The sequence below is a fragment of the Panthera onca genome, chromosome F2 (assembly GCF_046562875.1).
Source record: "Panthera onca isolate mPanOnc1 chromosome F2, mPanOnc1 haplotype 2, whole genome shotgun sequence".
NCBI classification, from domain to species: Eukaryota; Metazoa; Chordata; class Mammalia; order Carnivora; family Felidae; genus Panthera; species Panthera onca.
In genome coordinates this window covers 24,888,161-24,906,117 of record NC_138356.1, presented here as the reverse complement: position 1 = coordinate 24,906,117, position 17,957 = coordinate 24,888,161, and positions in this window count along the sequence as shown.

The following is a 17,957-nucleotide window of genomic DNA, read 5'->3' as shown; positions in this document are numbered from 1 at the left end:
ATTACCAACATGGCAGAATGGAAAGACAGATGTGTCTGAGTCTCTCTGCCATTGACCTGTCGTTGAACACCTAGCCTCCATTTTTCTGCCTGCAAGAGATAATAAATGTATTGTTTAGGCCATGTTGACTTGGGTATTCAATTACTTGCAGCTCAAAGTATTCAAACAGACATATTCTACAAAGAAGATACTTTCCTCTGGCAATGTCACTTTCTCCATGCTGCTATCATTTTATACTAATATGCATACTTAGGTGCTGTCTTTAAATATATTTGTATGTGTTTTTCTATCCCTGCACTTCCAAAAGTAGGAACAGGCATACCTCAGAGATTTTGTGGTTTAATTTCCAAACCATTGCAATAAAGCAAATATCATAATAAAGCAAGTCAAATGATTTTTTTAAATTTCCCAGTGGATATGAAAGTTAGGTCTTATAGTGTAGTCTATTAAGTGTGCAATAGCATTATGTCTAAAGAAACAATGTATATGCCTTAATTAAAAAGTATTTCTTTTTTTTTTTTTTTATTTTTTAATATATGAAATTTACTGTCAAATTGGTTTCCATACAACACCCAGTGCTCATCCCAAAAAGTGCCTTCCTCAATACCCATCACCCACCCTGCCCTCCCTCCCACCCCCCATCAACCCTCAGTTTGTTCTCAGTTTTTAACAGTCTCTAATGCTTTGGCTCTCTCCCACTCTAACCTCTTTTTTTTTTTTTTTTTTTTTTTTCCTTCCCCTCCCCCATGGGTTTCTGTTATGTTTCTCAGGATCCACATAAGAGTGAAACCATATGGTATCTGTCTTTCTCTGTATGGCTTATTTCACTTAGCATCACACTCTCCAGTTCCATCCATGTTGCTACAAAAGGCCATATTTCATTTTTTCTCATTGCCACGTAGTATTCCATTGTGTATATAAACCACAATTTCTTTATCCATTCATCAGTTGATGGACATTTAGGCTCTTTCCATAATTTGGCTATTGTTGAGAGTGCCGCTATAAACATTGGGGTACAGGTGCCCCTATGCATCAGTACTCCTGTATCCCTTGGATAAATTCCTAGCAGTGCTATTGCTGGGTCATAGGGTAGGTCTATTTTTAATTTTCTGAGGAACCTCCACACTGCTTTCCAGAGCGGCTGCACCAATTTGCATTCCCACCAACAGTGCAAGAGGGTTCCTGTTTCTCCACATCCTCTCCAGCATCTATAGTCTCCTGATTTCTTCATTTTGGCCACTCTGACTGGCGTGAGGTGGTATCTGAGTGTGGTTTTGATTTGTATTTCCCTGATAAGGAGCGACGTTGAACATCTTTTCATGTGCCTGTTGGCCATCCGGATGTCTTCTTTAGAGAAGTGTCTATTCATGTTTTCTGCCCATTTCTTCACTGGGTTATTTGTTTTTCGGGTGTGGAGTTTGATGAGCTCTTTATAGATTTTGGATACTAGCCCTTTGTCCGATGTGTCATTTGCAAATATCTTTTCCCATTCCGTTGGTTGCCTTTTAGTTTTGTTGGTTGTTTCCTTTGCTGTGCAGAAGCTTTTTATCTTCATAAGGTCCCAGTAATTCACTTTTGCTTTTAATTCCCTTGCCTTTGGGGATGTGCCGAGTAAGAGATTGCTACGGCTGAGGTCAGAGAGGTCTTTTCCTGCTTTCTCCTCTAAGGTTTTGATGGTTTCCTGTCTCACATTCAGGTCCTTTATCCATTTTGAGTTTATTTTTGTGAATGGTGTGAGAAAGTGGTCTAGTTTCAACCTTCTGCATGTTGCTGTCCAGTTCTCCCAGCACCATTTGTTAAAGAGACTGTCTTTTTTCCATTGGATGTTCTTTCCTGCTTTGTCAAAGATGAGTTGGCCATACGTTTGTGGGTCTAGTTCTGGGGTTTCTATTCTATTCCATTGGTCTATGTGTCTGTTTTTATGCCAATACCATGCTGTCTTGATGATGACAGCTTTGTAGTAGAGGCTAAAGTCTGGGATTGTGATGCCTCCTGCTTTGGTCTTCTTCTTCAAAATTACTTTGGCTATTCGGGGCCTTTTGTGGTTCCATATGAATTTTAGGATTGCTTGTTCTAGCTTCGAGAAGAATGCTGGTGCAATTTTGATTGGGATTGCATTGAATGTGTAGATAGCTTTGGGTAGTATTGACATTTTGACAATATTTATTCTTCCAATCCATGAGCAGGGAATGTCTTTCCATCTCTTTATATCTTCTTCAATTACCTGCATAAGCTTTCTATAGTTTTCAGCATACAGATCTTTTACATCTTTGGTTAGATTTATTCCTAGGTATTTTATGCTTCTTGGTGCAATTGTGAATGGGATCAGTTTCTTCATTTGTCTTTCTGTTGCTTCATTGTTAGTGTATAAGAATGCAACTGATTTCTGCACATTGATTTTGTATCCTGCAACTTTGCTGAATTCATGTATCAGTTCTAGCAGACTTTTGGTGGAGTCTATCGGATTTTCCATGTATAATATCATGTCATCTGCAAAAAGCGAAAGCTTGACTTCATCTTTGCCAATTTTGATGCCTTTGATTTCCTTTTGTTGTCTGATTGCTGATGCTAGAACTTCCAGCACTATATTAAACAGCAGCGGTGACAGTGGGCATCCCTGTCGTGTTCCTGATCTCAGGGAAAAAGCTCTCAGTTTTTCCCCGTTGAGGATGATGTTAGCTGTGGGCTTTTCATAAATGGCCTTTATGATCTTTAAGTATGTTCCTTCTATCCCGACTTTCTCAAGGGTTTTTATTAAGAAAGGGTGCTGGATTTTGTCAAAGGCCTTTTCTGCATCGATTGACAGGATCATATGGTTTTTCTCTTTTTTTTTGTTAATGTGATGTATCACGTTGATCGATTTGCGAATGTTGAACCAGCCCTGCATCCCAGGAATGAATCCCACTTGATCATGGTGAATAATTCTTTTTATATGCTGTTGAATTCGATTTGCTAGTATCTTATTAAGAATTTTTGCATCCATATTCATCAGGGATATTGGCCTGTAGTTCTCTTTTTTTACTGGGTCTCTGTCTGGTTTAGGAATCAAAGTAATACTGGCTTCATAGAATGAGTCTGGAAGTTTTCCTTCCCTTTCTATTTCTTGGAATAGCTTGAGAAGGATAGGTATTATCTCTGCTTTAAATGTCTGGTAGAACTCCCCTGGGAAGCCATCTGGTCCTGGACTCTTATTTGTTGGGAGATTTTTGATAACCGATTCAATTTCTTCGCTGGTTATGGGTCTGTTCAAGCTTTCTATTTCCTCCTGATTGAGTTTTGGAAGAGTGTGGGTGTTTAGAAATTTGTCCATTTCTTCCAGGTTGTCCACTTTGCTGGCATATAATTTTTCATAGTATTCCCTGAATATTGTTTGTATCTCTGAGGGATTGGTTGTAATCATTCCATTTTCATTCATGATTTTATCTATTTGGGTCATCTCCCTTTTCTTTTTGAGAAGCCTGGCTAGAGGTTTGTCAATTTTGTTTATTTTTTCAAAAAACCAACTCTTGGTTTCGTTGATCTGCTCTACAGTTTTTTTAGATTCTATATTGTTTATTTCTGCTCTGATCTTTATTATTTCTCTTCTTCTGCTGGGTTTAGGCTGCCTTTGCTGTTCTGCTTCTATTTCCTTTAGGTGTGCTGTTAGATTTTGTATTTGGGATTTTTCTTGTTTCTTGAGATAGGCCTGGATTGCAATGTATTTTCCTCTCAGGACTGCCTTCGCTGCATCCCAAAGCGTTTGGATTGTTGTATTTTCATTTTCGTTTGTTTCCATATATTTTTTAATTTCTTCTCTAATTGCCTGGTTGACCCACTCATTCGTTAGTAGGGTGTTCTTTAACCTCCATGCTTTTGGAGGTTTTCCAGACTTTTTCCTGTGGTTGATTTCAAGCTTCATAGCATTGTGGTCTGAAAGTATGCATGGTATAATTTCAATTCTTGTAAACTTATGAAGGGCTGTTTTGTGACCCAGTATATGATCTATCTTGGAGAATGTTCCATGTGCACTCGAGAAGAAAGTATATTCTGTTGCTTTGGGATGCAGAGTTCTAAAGATATCTGTCAAGTCCATCTGATCCAATGTATCATTCAGGGCCCTTGTTTCTTTATTGACTGTGTGTCTAGATGATCTATCCATTTCTGTAAGTGGGGTGTTAAAGTCCCCTGCAATGACCACATTCTTATCAATAAGGTTGCTTATGTTTATGAGTAATTGTTTTATATATCTGGGGGCTCGGGTATTTGGCGCATAGACATTTATAATAGTTAGCTCTTCCTGGTGGATAGACCCTGTGATTATTATATAATGCCCTTCTTCATCTCTTGTTACAGCCTTTAATTTAAAGTCTAGTTTGTCTGATATAAGTATGGCTACTCCAGCTTTCTTTTGGCTTCCATTCGCATGATAAATAGTTCTCCATCCCCTCACTCTCAATCTAAAGGTGTCCTCAGATCTAAAATGAGTCTCTTGTAGACAGCAAATAGATGGGTCTTGTTTTTTTATCCATTCTGATACCCTATGTCTTTTAGTTGGCGCATTTAATCCATTTACATTCAGTGTTATTATAGAAAGATATGGGTTTAGAGTCATTGTGATGTCTGTATGTTTTATGCTTGTAGTGATGTCTCTGGTACTTTGTCTCACAGGATCCCCCTTAGGATCTCTTGTAGGGCTGGTTTCGTGGTGACAAATTCCTTCAGTTTTTGTTTGTTTGGGAAGACCTTTATCTCTCCTTCTATTCTAAATGACAGACTTGCTGGATAAAGGATTCTCGGCTGCATATTTTTTCTGTTTAGCACACTGTAGATATCGTGCCAAGCCTTTCTGGCCTGCCAAGTTTCAAAGGAGAGATCAGTCACGAGTCTTATAGGTCTCCCTTTATATGTGAGGGCACGTTTATCCCTTGCTGCTTTCAGAATTTTCTCTTTATCCTTGTATTTTGCCAGTTTCACTATGATATGTCGTGCAGAAGATCGATTCAAGTTACGTCTGAAGGGAGTTCTCTGTGCCTCTTGGATTTCAATGCCTTTTTCCTTCCCCAGTTCAGGGAAGTTCTCAGCTATAATTTGTTCAAGTACCCCTTCAGCACCCTTCCCTCTCTCTTCCTCCTCTGGGATACCAATTATGCGTATATTATTTTTTTTTAGTGCATCACTTAGTTCTCTAATTTTCCCCTCATACTCCTGGATTTTTTTATCTTTCTTTCAGCTTCCTCTTTCTCCATAACTTTATCTTCTAGTTCACCTATTCTCTCCTCTGCCTCTTCAAGCCGAGCCATCGTGGATTCCATTTTGTTTTGCATTTCGTTTAAAGCGTTTTTCAACTCCTCGTGACTGTTCCTTAGTCCCTCGATCTTTGTGGCAAGAGATTCTCTGCTGTCCTGTATACTGTTTTCAAGCCCAGCGATTAATTTTATGACTATTATTCTAAATTCACTTTCTGTTATATTATTTAAATCCTTTTTGATCAGTTCATTAGCTGTTGTTATTTCCTGGAGATTCTTCTGAGGGGAATTCTTCCGTTTGGTCATTTTGGAGAGTCCCTGGCGTGGTGAGGACCTGCAGGGCACTTCCCCTGTGCTGTGGTGTATAACTGGAGTTAGTGGGCGGGGCCGCAGTCCCACCCGATGTCTGCCCCCAGCCCACTGCTGGGGCCACCGTCAGACTGGTGTGTGCCTTCTCTTCCCCTCTCCTAGGGGCGGGATTCACTGTGGGGTGGCGTGTCCCGTCTGGGCTACTTGCACACTGCCAGGCTTGTGTTGCTGGGGATCTGGCGTATTAGCTGGGGTGGGTAGGCAAGGTGCACGGGGGCTGGAGGGGCAGGCTTAGCTCGCTTCTCCTTAGGTGATCCACTTCAGGAGGAGCCCTGTGGCAGCGGGAGGGAGTCAGATCCGCTGCCGGAGGTTTGGCTCCGCAGAAGCACAGAGTTGGGTGTTTGCGCGGAGCGAGCAAGTTCTCTGGCAGGAACTGGTTCCCTTTGGGATTTTGGCTGGGGGATGGGCGGGGGAGATGGCGCTGGCGCCTTTGTTCCCCGCCAAGCTGAGCTCTGCCGTCCGGGGGCTCAGCAGCTCTCCCTCCCTTTGTCCTCCAGCCTTCCCGCTTTCCGAGCAGAGCTGTTAACTTATGACCTCCCAGACGCTAAGTCGCGCTTGCCTGTCGGAACACAGTCTGTCCGGCCCCTCCGCTTTTGCCAGCCAGACTCGGGGGCTCTGCTTGGCCGGCGAGCCGCCCCTCCGCCCCGGCTCCCTCCCGCCAGTCCGTGGAGCGCGCACCGCCTCGCCGCCCTTCCTACCCTCTTCCGTGGGCCTCTCGTCTGCGCTTGACTCCGGAGACTCCCTTCTGCTAATCCTCTGGCGGTTTTCTGGGTTCTTTAGGCAGGTGTAGGTGGAATCTAAGTGATCGGCAGGACGCGCTGTGAGCCCCGCGTCCTCCTACGCCGCCATCTTCCGGCACTCTCCTTAAAAAGTATTTCTAAAAAATGATAACCACCATCTGAGCTTTTAGTGAGGCATAATTTATTTTATTTTATTTTATTTTTTTGCTGGTAGAGGGTCTTGCCTCAGTGTTGATGGCTGCTGACACATCAGGGTGCTGGTTGCTAAAGTTTGGGTGGCTGTGGCAGTTTCTTAATTTGCCACATTGACTCTTTCACGAATGATTTCTCTGTAGCATGTGGCGCTATTTGATAGCATCTGACCCACAGAACTTCTTGCAAAATTGAAGCCAATCCTTTCAAATTCTGCTGCTGCTTTATCAACTAAGTTTGTGTAATATTCTAAATCCTTTATTGTCCTTAAAAAAAATTTGCATAGCATCATCACCAGGAGTGGATTCCATCTCAAGAAACCACTTCCTTTGCTCATCCATAACATGCAACTCCTCATCCATTCAAGTGTTAACATGAGAGGGCAGCAATTCAACCACATCTTCAGGCCCCACTTCTAATTCTAGTTCTCTTGCTATTTCCACCACATCTGCAGTTACTTCCTCCACTGAAGTCTTGAACCCCTCAAAGTCATCCATGAGGATTGGAATTCACTTTTTCCAAACTCCTATTGATGTTGATATTTTGACCTTTCTCCATGAATTACACATGTTCCTAATGGCATCTAGAATGGTGAAAACTTTCCAAAGGTTTTCAATTTACTTTGCCCAATTCCATCAGAGGAATCATTATCTATGGCAGCTATACCCTTATGAAATGTATTTTTTAAATAATAAGATTTGAAAGTCAAAATTACTCCTTGAGCCATAGACCGAGGAATGGATGTTGTGTTAGCAGACATGAAAACATTAATCTCATTGTACATCTCCACCAGAGTTCTTGGGTGACTAGATGCCTGCCAATTAACAGTGATATTTTGTAAGGAATCTTTTTTTTCTGAGCAATAGGTCATAACAGTAGGCTAAAGATGTTCAGTAAACCATGTTGTAAACAGATGTGCTACCATTCAGGCGTTGCTGGATTGGCTTCCAATCCAAGAGAGTAGATTTAGCGTGATTCTTAAGAGCCCTAGGATTTTCAGAATGATAAATGAGTAGAGGCTCTGACTTAAAGACATCAGTTGCATTAACCCCTGACAAGAGGGTTACCCTGTCCTTTGACATATTGAAGTCAGGCATTGACGTCTCCTCTCTTACTATGACAGTCCTAGAAGGCATCTTTCTACTAGAAGGCTGATTTGTCTATGTTGAAAATCTGATGTTTAGTGTCACCACCCTCATTAATTAACTTAGCTGGATCTCCTGGATAACTTGCTGCAGCTTCTACATCAACACTTGCTGCTTCACCTTGTACTTTGATGTTATGGAGACAGCTTCTTCTATACACCGCGTAAACCAATCTCTTCTAGCTTCAAAATTTTCTTCTGAAGCTTTCTTACCTCTCTCAGCATTCAGAATTTAAGAGAGTAGAGGCCTTGCTCAAAATGAGGCTTATGCTTATCAGAGAATTGTGGCTTATTTGACCCCTTATACAGACCATTAATACATTCTCCATATCAGCAAGAGAGCCGTTTGCTTTCAAATCATTCATGTGTTCACTGGAGCAGCACGTTTAATTTTCTTCAGGAACATTTCTTTTGTATTCACAACTTGGCTAACTGACACAAGAGGCCTAGATTTCAGCCTATCTCTGTTTTGGGCATAAAAACAGCATAATAAGCTTAATGATTTCTAGTCTTTTATTTAAAGTGAGAGATGGTGATTCTTCCTTTCACTTGAACACTTAGAGGCCATTATGAGGTTATTAATTAGCCTAATTTTCACATTGTTGTGTCTCACAAACTAAGGAGGCCCAATAAGAGGGTAAGAGACCAAACAATGGCTGGTTAGTGGAGCAGTCAGAACACACAACATATATTAATTTCACAGTCTTATATGGGCATGGTTCATAGCACCCTAAAAATTACAGTAGTAACATCAAAGATCACTGGTATCAGATCATCATAACAAATACAGTAACAATGAAATAGCTTGAAATGTTTTGAGAGTTACCAAAATGTGACACAGAGACAAGAAGTGAGCAAAGGCTTTGGAAAAATGGCACAATAGCACTGCTTGACAGGATTGCCACAAAATTTAAATTCGTAAAAAATGTACTGTCTGTAAAGTGCAATAAAATGAAGCACAGTAAAATGAGGTATGTCTGTATACATTCATCTGTGTACATATTCATCTGTGGGCATTTCATTCACCATATGGTTTCATGACCCTCAAATGTGAATCTCAAGCTAAAGCACTGGCTATTCTGTTAGGACAACATTGATAAACCCATCCTCCAGTAGGCAAAAATAAGAATAGAATTCCTACCTTGTTTTAAGAGGTAGAATCAGGGTAGTGCAATGTTTTGTTTTTTGTTGTTGTTTTGTTTTGTTTTTTGAGAGAGAGAGAGAGAACAAGAGGGGGCAGAGAGAGAGGAAGGCACAGAATCTGAAGCAGGCTTCAGGCTCTAAGCTGTCAGCACAGAGCCCGACGCGGGTCTCGAACCCTTGAACCGCGAGATCATGACCTGAACTGAAGTTGGACGCTTAACGGACTGAGCCACCCAGGTGCCCCGGGGTAGTGCAATGTTTTAATGTTTTAAAGAATGAGATTTTAAATTAAGATGCTGGAGTTGCTGGATGCTTAGTTGCAGGATGTGTAACTTGTCATGGGACCTTGATTATGCTACTTGACCTATATGAGCCCTTGATCCCTTCTCTTTAAAAGGAAATAATTATAGTAGCTATCTTAAGTGTTGTCACTTTGTGTATTAAGATGAGTTAATGCATCCAAGCACTTAAAACAGCAACAAATAAATAGAAAGTACTCAACAAGAGTTAAATATCATTATAAGAACTGAACTAGAGGCTTTATACATGCTTTTTAATAAACTCAATGGGATTTTATCAAAGTACTGTGCAGTTTAAAAGCTTAACTTTTAAATAGAAGACAAGTAACTGGTTATAGACATGATGCAAACAATTTATAATATTTTTGGCAATGTGTAGTCAATTTTCTTCTCACTGCTGAATAGTATTTAATTCAGCTTACCATAGGAAACAGTTCCCATTCTTATTCAAAGCAGCCCTTTGTCCCTGAATAAGCTTTAAAAATATGTGTGTGTGTGTGTGTGTGTGTGTGTATGTGTGTGTGTATGTGCATGTGTATTTCATATATATGACAAAATTTTAATGAATGGCATACACAGTCTTTCCACTCTAAGTGCAAGTATGTAATCTGTTATTAAATCCTGATTATTGAAGTGTAATATACATGCATTAAAATGCAAATATCTTAACTGTGCAGCTTGATAAGCTTTACAAAGTTAATACGCCTGTGTGAAAACCACTCAGATCCAGATAGACAACATAACCATCCCTAGAAGCCTACTTTGTGCCTTTTTCCTGTCACATCCTCCCCAAAGATAACTAATATTCTGACATTTTATCTAAAATTAGCTTTGCCTGTTTTTAATCTTTACATAAATGGAACCATATAGTAGATTATTCCATCATTTGGCTTCTTTTGTGTCTTGTTTCTTTCAGATTCAGTATGTGTGCAAGAGTCATCCATTGTGTATATAGCAGCAATTTGTTCTTTTTCTCTGGTGAACATACTGCAATTTATTTCCCACTCTGTTGTTGAATATAAGAGTTGTTTCCAGTTTAGTAGGGTTAAAATTAATGCTGCTAAGAACATTCCTGTACATGTCTTTTTGTGCACATATTTATATTTTTTTTATTGGCCATATGGTTAGGGGTAGAAGTGCTGTGTCCTAATGTATACTTGTGTACAATTCGATTAGATCAACTGGATTATATACCTTTTTCTTATTGATTTGCAGGAATCTTTTTTAAGTGTTGGGCACATGTCTTTTTTAGATATAAAATATATTAAACATTTCTTATTTATCTCTTTCCATTGCCTTTTCACTCTTGTAATCTTGTCTCTTGATGAACATAAGGTGTTAATTTTAATGAAATTCATTTTATCAGTCTTTTCTTTTGGTAAGTGATGTGTGTGACCTGTTGGAGAAATATTTGTCTATCCCAAAGCCTTGAAGAAAGTTCTGTGTTATCTTCTGCCTTTATTATTTCACACTTTACAATCAGGTCTTTGATCTGTCTATAGTGGATTTTTGTGTTATGCTGTCTCAAGGGAATAATTATTTTTAAGATTGCAAAGTTTATATTGTAAGTCTACATTGCTTGTAGTTATCACTATAAAATTACAGATTTATTCTGGAAAAAGTATAAATTTCAGAATGAAAAGATAGAAAGATATCATTGTTCTTGAAATCTAGAGTCATTATAATGTTTCAATCATATTATTTAAAATATAAATGCTGAGTGAGACCCATATTGATGTCATAGCCTGAAAACTCTTTAACCTGTTTCTTGATGTCTAGGAAAGGAATTATTTTAAGCTTATTATTAGATTTTTGGACAACCTATATTGTCATCCATTTGCAATTTGACCGATCTACGATCACCAAGTGCAGTGATTCGTTTTTAAGATATCTTCTACCATCAGTGCTGTCCTACATTATCTGAAAAAAAAACGCAAAAGTTCAATAATTTCTATACACACTTCTGTGCCTTTCTTGATCCTGTTTTCACTGCTTGAAGTCTCCTCCACTTATTCTTTTCTAAGTACCCACTATCTAACCATTCTTCTTCACAAAGATTTTAACTGGTCCAGCCAACCATTATCTCTGTTATTTCGTTTTCCTCTAACTTTTATCAATATCTGTTGTATAAATTAAAGCTATTGGTGTACTTTTCTTATCTCTCCAACAATACTAAGAGCTCCTAGAGAAGAGAGACCACGTGTATGTGACCTTTATATTACTTACAATTTATGTCAGTGAATTTGGATTTTTGGAATATTCAGTATTTCACAGAAAAGGACACATGTGTCCCTGGATGTACAAGCCTGTGGGCAGGAGAGTGAGAATCCACAAAACAAAGCACATTACGCTAGAGACAATTTTCATTTAAAGCTTTTTTTTTTTTTTGAGGGAAAACATATTGAAACACATGTGTATGTCATAAATAAATTACAAAGCAGATGGGCCATTCAGATTAATTTTAAAATGAAAACCAAGCATGGCAAACTTTTTTTTTTTTTATAAAACGAAGAATCAGAATCCAATCCACTTTGAAACCATGCATTCTTTTCAGTATATCATTTCTAAACATTCATAGGAAAATGATGTTTACTAAAGGAAAGAGAATAAGGTAAAATATTTATCAAAAATTTTATATCAGAATGATGCACTACTTGGCTGATGTCCTACTACGTATGTTTTACCTGTTGATGTCTTGCTTACGTTTCCGTGGGTCCCTTTACAGCTTATATGAAGACCTGGCATCTTTGTAATGTTAGCATCTGCAGCATTGTAAATTGCAGCAGGAGCCAGAGATGAGAAGCTAAAAGAGCTATTCACTGATATAAAACTGTCCAGTCTGGCTGAAACACTATATTTTAATTTCTTTACATTAGACTATCCAGAATAGTAAGTAAGGCTAGAAACTTTTAAAATTAAAGAACTGTCTCTGAAGTACACTCAGGGTGGCCTAGGAAATCAGGCTGCAGCTTCATCTTTTTAAGTTTTTATTTAAATTCCAGTTAGTTAACATACAGTGTAATATTAGTTTCAGGTGTACAAGAGAGCGATTCACCCCTTCCATACAACACCCAGTACCCGTCAGAACAAGTGCCCTCCTTAATCCCGATCACCTATTTTACCCATCTCCCCATCCATCTCCCCTCTGGTAACCATCAGTTTGTTCTCTGTAGCTACGAGAGTTTGTTTCTTGGCTTATCTATCTCTCTTTTTTTTCCCCTTTGCTCATTTGTTTTGTTTCTTAAATTCGGCATATGAATGAAATCATATGGCATTTGTCTTTCTCTCACTGACTTGTTTTACTTACTTGTTTTTTAAGGGCTGAGTAATACTCATATATATATGAATCATATATATGAAAAATATGTATGATTCATATATATACATATGCTAACTTTATCCATTCATCAGTTGATGGACACTTGAGTTGTTTCCATAATTCGGCTATTGTAGAACTACCCTACAATCCAGCCATTGCACTACTAGTTTTTTACCCAAAGAATGCAAAAATACTGATTCAAATGGTTGCTGCTTCATGTTTTAATAATCGCTTTTCCTTCCAGGTCTGCAGAAGTGCTTCACAAAGCACCTGGGTTCGAGGTTGTCTTTCAGGTTTACCAGAAGGGGCTGTTGAAAGGTGAGCATTATAAAAGGAAAAGTACTCACCTTTTCATCTGCAGAACTAATGTCAAAGACAGGGTTTTTGTCCTAATATATGGAAAATGAAAACTTTCTGCACTATCCTTAACAAAAACCCTGCAGTCCACTTTCAATGGTAATTTTAAAGACTCACATTTAACAAAAGTGAAACAATGAAAATCTCTGGTGTCTTCTGCAAATACATATCTCAACAATTAAAAATTATATATAAAGTATATGTATGTATATATGTATATAGTATCTGAAGGTTAAACACATTATTTTGCTAGATAATGGGGATAAATTAAGACGATTTCATTTTAAATAGATAAGTTATAGCGGGAAATATTGGAAATAAAGAAAATGTGCAACTTTTCATTCATTATATGTTATCTTTGGCTATTCTCCTGAGCATAAACCTAAGAGTTAACACAGATTTTATAAATGCTTTGGTCTAAAACAATTGAAATTACAACAAACAAAAGTGTTTGGTGAAAAATAACCTGATAAATAATAAACAGAGCACTTGGGCAAGTAAAAAACATGCTGAAATAAACAGCTTTCCCAAATAAATCTGACATTCATAACCTCAATATCATGTAACTGCATTTACACACAGGGACTTTTGCTTCTGTTCTTGTCTTGCTTCATGCTGTGCCCTTAACTTGGGGACCCATTCATGGTATCTCACTGCCTCCTAAATATTCCTGTCTTTGTGACCCTTGCCCAAATTCTTCCCCAAGTTATAACATTGTTCTTAATTGCTGCAATGGATATTTCTGCCCCTTTCTTTTAATGTTTCATCTCAAATCCTAATGCTTTCAGGAAATTGTTCTGATTGTCCTCATATAGAATTACTCTATTTATAATCTAAAATCTCTATATATATCTGAAAACATTGAAGGAAAACCAATTTCAATAGTAGGAACATGGCTTTTTTTGGAACTGAAAAGTTCCTATTTTTTGAGTGGACAGGTTCATTACCCTGGTGATCTAGACATTAGTATCTTTAAAATATAAGCTCTTTTATTTAAAAGATATATTTAGAAATCTAAACACATAGGGGCACCTGGGTGGCTCAGTCAGTTAAGTGCCGACTTTAGCTCAGGTCATGATCTCATGGCTTGTGAGTTTGAGCCCTGTATCAGGCTTTGTGCTGACAGCTCAATTCCTGGTGGCTGCTTCGGATTCTGTCTCTATCTCTCTCTGCCCCTCCCCCTGCTCACACTCTGTCTCTCTCTTGAAAGTAAGCATTAAGTTTTTTTTTAAATATTAAAAAAAATAAATCTAAACATATAATAAACTAAAAATAAGCAAAATTGAATTTGATAAGTACTTGCTAGAATTTAGGTGTAAAATATGACATTTTTAAGGAAGCATCTTTCATTTTTAAGCATTTATAATTCATCTAACATTCACCTAAAGCATTAATAATTCAATCTCACAGCAGCTAAAATATGCTAATGTTTTTAGCATATTTTAGGTGCTGTGAGATTGAATTATTTGCCTGGATATCTTTCTCCTGCTATTGACTTTAGTCTTGTCCATATTGCTTTGCTCAATAGAATGTGGGTGGAAGCTAAGACCTTTGGAGCTTGGTAATTTCTACCCACCCTCTTGGATCTTCTGCCTTCTACCATGAGAAGAGCTGCCCAGGTAGCTGTTACTTTTTTAGTTCCTAAACCTTGGAGGTCAGCCTAGTCCAAATGAGGCCAGCCAAGACCAGAGTCAACCTGTCAGGTTTATTTAGAAGTAAACATTTCTAAAAGCTCCTAGGGTTTTGTTGTGTGCTGCACAAAACTATCACAGCAAAAGACAAATACTTTTATATTTAATGTATCCACATTATAACAGCCCTATGAAATATATATTAGTGAGTTCCAGAAAGTATAAATGACCTGCAGAGATGAATGATGATAAATCTTTTCCTCAAGACCAGTGTGCTCACCACACCCTCCCTCTTCCTGCCACCACACCTGCCCTGACCCCACTGCTCCTTTTCTTTTTAAGGTGCCAGTAAAGAATCTTTTGAAAATGCAAACTTAATCAATCGTAGGGAACAGGAGATAAGGAGTAGCTAACTAATAGAGAATACCTGCGCCAAACATTTTGTTTTGAAGTTTTTAAGTCTTGCTCATGGCTCAATACCCTCATTTATGACTTTTAACATATGAGAACATCTTTTTGAGCCTTGACAAAAAGCTGATTGATGTATCTTAACAAAATAACACTATTCATAAGCAGTGCTATCTACGTGATCTCTAAAAGATAGGAGTAACAGGCAAATGGCAGGGGCGGGGGGTAAGGGGTATTCCTATCATGAAACTCCACAGTTTTCAAGAATTTGAGATTGTTCCTCTTTGACAGAAGTGTATCAGTTCTCCAAAGAATTTCTTGATTTAAAAATCTGTTAGGCAATGTTTTGTTTTAGTCAATCCCAGGATAATGTAATACATATGTAAAATATTATATATACATATAAAACAGAGGATCCGAAGCAGACTCTGCTCTGACAGCAGAAAGCTCGATGTGGGCTCGATTGTGAGATCGCGACCTGAGCCCAAGTTGGATGCTCAACCCACTGAACCACCCAGGCACCTCAGATAATGTTATATTTTAAGAGAGAATAGTGTCAGATTTTTTAAATACCGTATTTTTCTACACTATAAAAAAGAAACCTTGAGAGACTGGTTCAATCCTGAGCAGGATTCTTGGGTTTAGAAGAGTGTGATGGTGCAAAGAAGTGTATTCAATTGACTGAAGAAATGAACAACAGGAAACGTTTAGGCTCAAATCCAAGGCAAGACATATTTCTTGATGATGGAAAAGGGAAAATGAAGTACAAAGGCTCTCTGCTCTCAACAATGTTATATAAAGGAAGTTATGTTCTGAAAGTTATGTTCACGCTGGTGCCAAGCAGGAAGAGGTGTGTGTGTTGAGATGTGAAGAATGGCTGTTATCCACATGGCAGACAGGACGACTGAAGGAGGAATCAGAAGAATTCAAGACACGTTTCTCGCTTTGCCAAAGCAGCAGTCTAGCCAAGTTTACTCAAGATTTAATACTTGAAATTGGAGGTGAAACTGTAGCTTTAATTATACATTTGGAATATCTGAAAATTAAGATTGCCTGTAGTCATAAAAAGAACATCTGGAAAGGAATATGTAAGAAAAGCCATTACTTCTGCAAATCCCATAAGACAAATTCAATTTCTATTTTAAATTAATAGCTTATCTGTTAGTAACGATTCAGCTCACAGACCGTCTATTAACAAGATGAAACACTTCTCCCACATGTTGAACAAATTGCCTTCACTTTATCAAACCAGGTTTTCTGTTCCACTTCTGGCTTCTCAGAATTTGTTTAAAGTCTGCCCTTGGCTTGCTTTGTTAGACCAAGGGATAGGAATAGAATTAAAAGAATGCAAACACAAAGCAAATTAATTCCAAGTTATACAGTCTACTCTTTCTTTCACTGTTTCTGCCCCGTTTTACTTTTCTATCTGCTTTTCCCTTTTCCTATCTTTTTTGAAAGACAACTCATGTTTGTGTCATTCTATTTTCATTTTAATATTGACATTTTTATAATTTAAACAGGGATTTAACTAAGAATGATTTCTGTTATTTTTAAAGCTATTTAATTTGGTAAATAATACCTTGCTATTGATCTTCAGTTTGTGGCATGATCCTGGCATCCCTTACTACTGTGGCCATCTAAGGGAGAATATAATATCCTTAAACAGAAGTAGCTCTGTCTTGGCATTTCATGAATGCTCAGTAATTATGACTTACTGATTCTTAAGTCTACATGACTTTGGTTGCTTTCCATTGGCAATCAACACCATGAAAATGCCTACAGAGAGCTTCCACAAACCTCTGGAAATGTATTTTATTCATTAGTTTAAGTTTTACTTACTCATCTGTTTTATAATAACATGGTAAATACCTTTGGGTGGTAATAAAAATGAACAACTTCAAATTATTATAGACATAATGATATCTAAAAAAGCATGTTAAAAAGAATTTTCTTTATTCATGTTTATTGACAAGTAACCTCAAGTAAGAAAGATAACCATTCACTATTGTTTAGGCATATGCATTTACTAAGCTAAATTATTATTATTATTATTATTATTATTATTATTATTGCTGGTAAAATAATTGGCTATTTTATTTTTTTCTTAAAAGATTTTATTTATTTATTTATTTATTTATTTATTCTCAAGTACAGTAACATACAGTGTAGTGTTGGCTTCAGTAGAATCCAGTGATTTATCTGTTATATATGATACCCCGTGCTCATCTGGAAAAGTGCCCTCCTTAATGCCCATCACCCATTTAACCCACTCCCCAGCCCCCCCATCAACCCTCAGTTTGTTCTCTGTATTTAATAGTCTCTTATGGTTTGCCTCCCTCTGTTTTTATCTTACTCTTCCTTCCCTTCCCCTATGTTCATCTGTTAAGTTTATAAAATTCCACATATGAGTGAAATCATATGATATCTGTCTTTCTCTGCCTGACCTATTTCACTTAGCATAAGACCCTCCAGTTCCATCCACGTTGTTGCAACTGGCAAGATTTCAATCTTTTTCATCGCCAAGTAGTATTCCATTGTACCACATCTTTTTAAAAATGTTTTAATTTTATTTTTGAGAGAGAGACAGAGACAGAGACAGAGAGAGAGAGAGAGAGAGAGAGCGCATCAATGGGGAGGGCCAGGGCCAGAGAGAGAGAGGGAGACATAGAATCTAAAGCAGACTCTAGGCTCTAAGCTGTCTGCTGAGCCCGGCACGGGGCTGGAACCCACGAACCATGAGATCATGACCTGAGCCAAAGTTGCACACTTAACCAACTGAGCCACCTAGGCACCCCTATATATATCACATCTTAATCCATTCATCGGTTGATGGACATGTGGGCTCCTTCCATAATTTGGCTATTGTTGATAGTGCCTCTATAAACATTGGGGTGCATGTGCCAAATTATTTACAAGTCATTGTTAATTTTTAAAAATTAAAACTTCACTGTCTTAGAGAGTTTTATTCTAGGAACATGCCACAATTTGGTTTGAGTTGGTCTGTTATCAAATATAAGAATGATATCTTTCATGACTATGAGAAAGTAGTGAAAGCCAAAGGTCATCTAATCCTCAGGTTTAACCACTGGAGACAACATCTCAAAATATAAAAGTGTTCAAGATATTAATT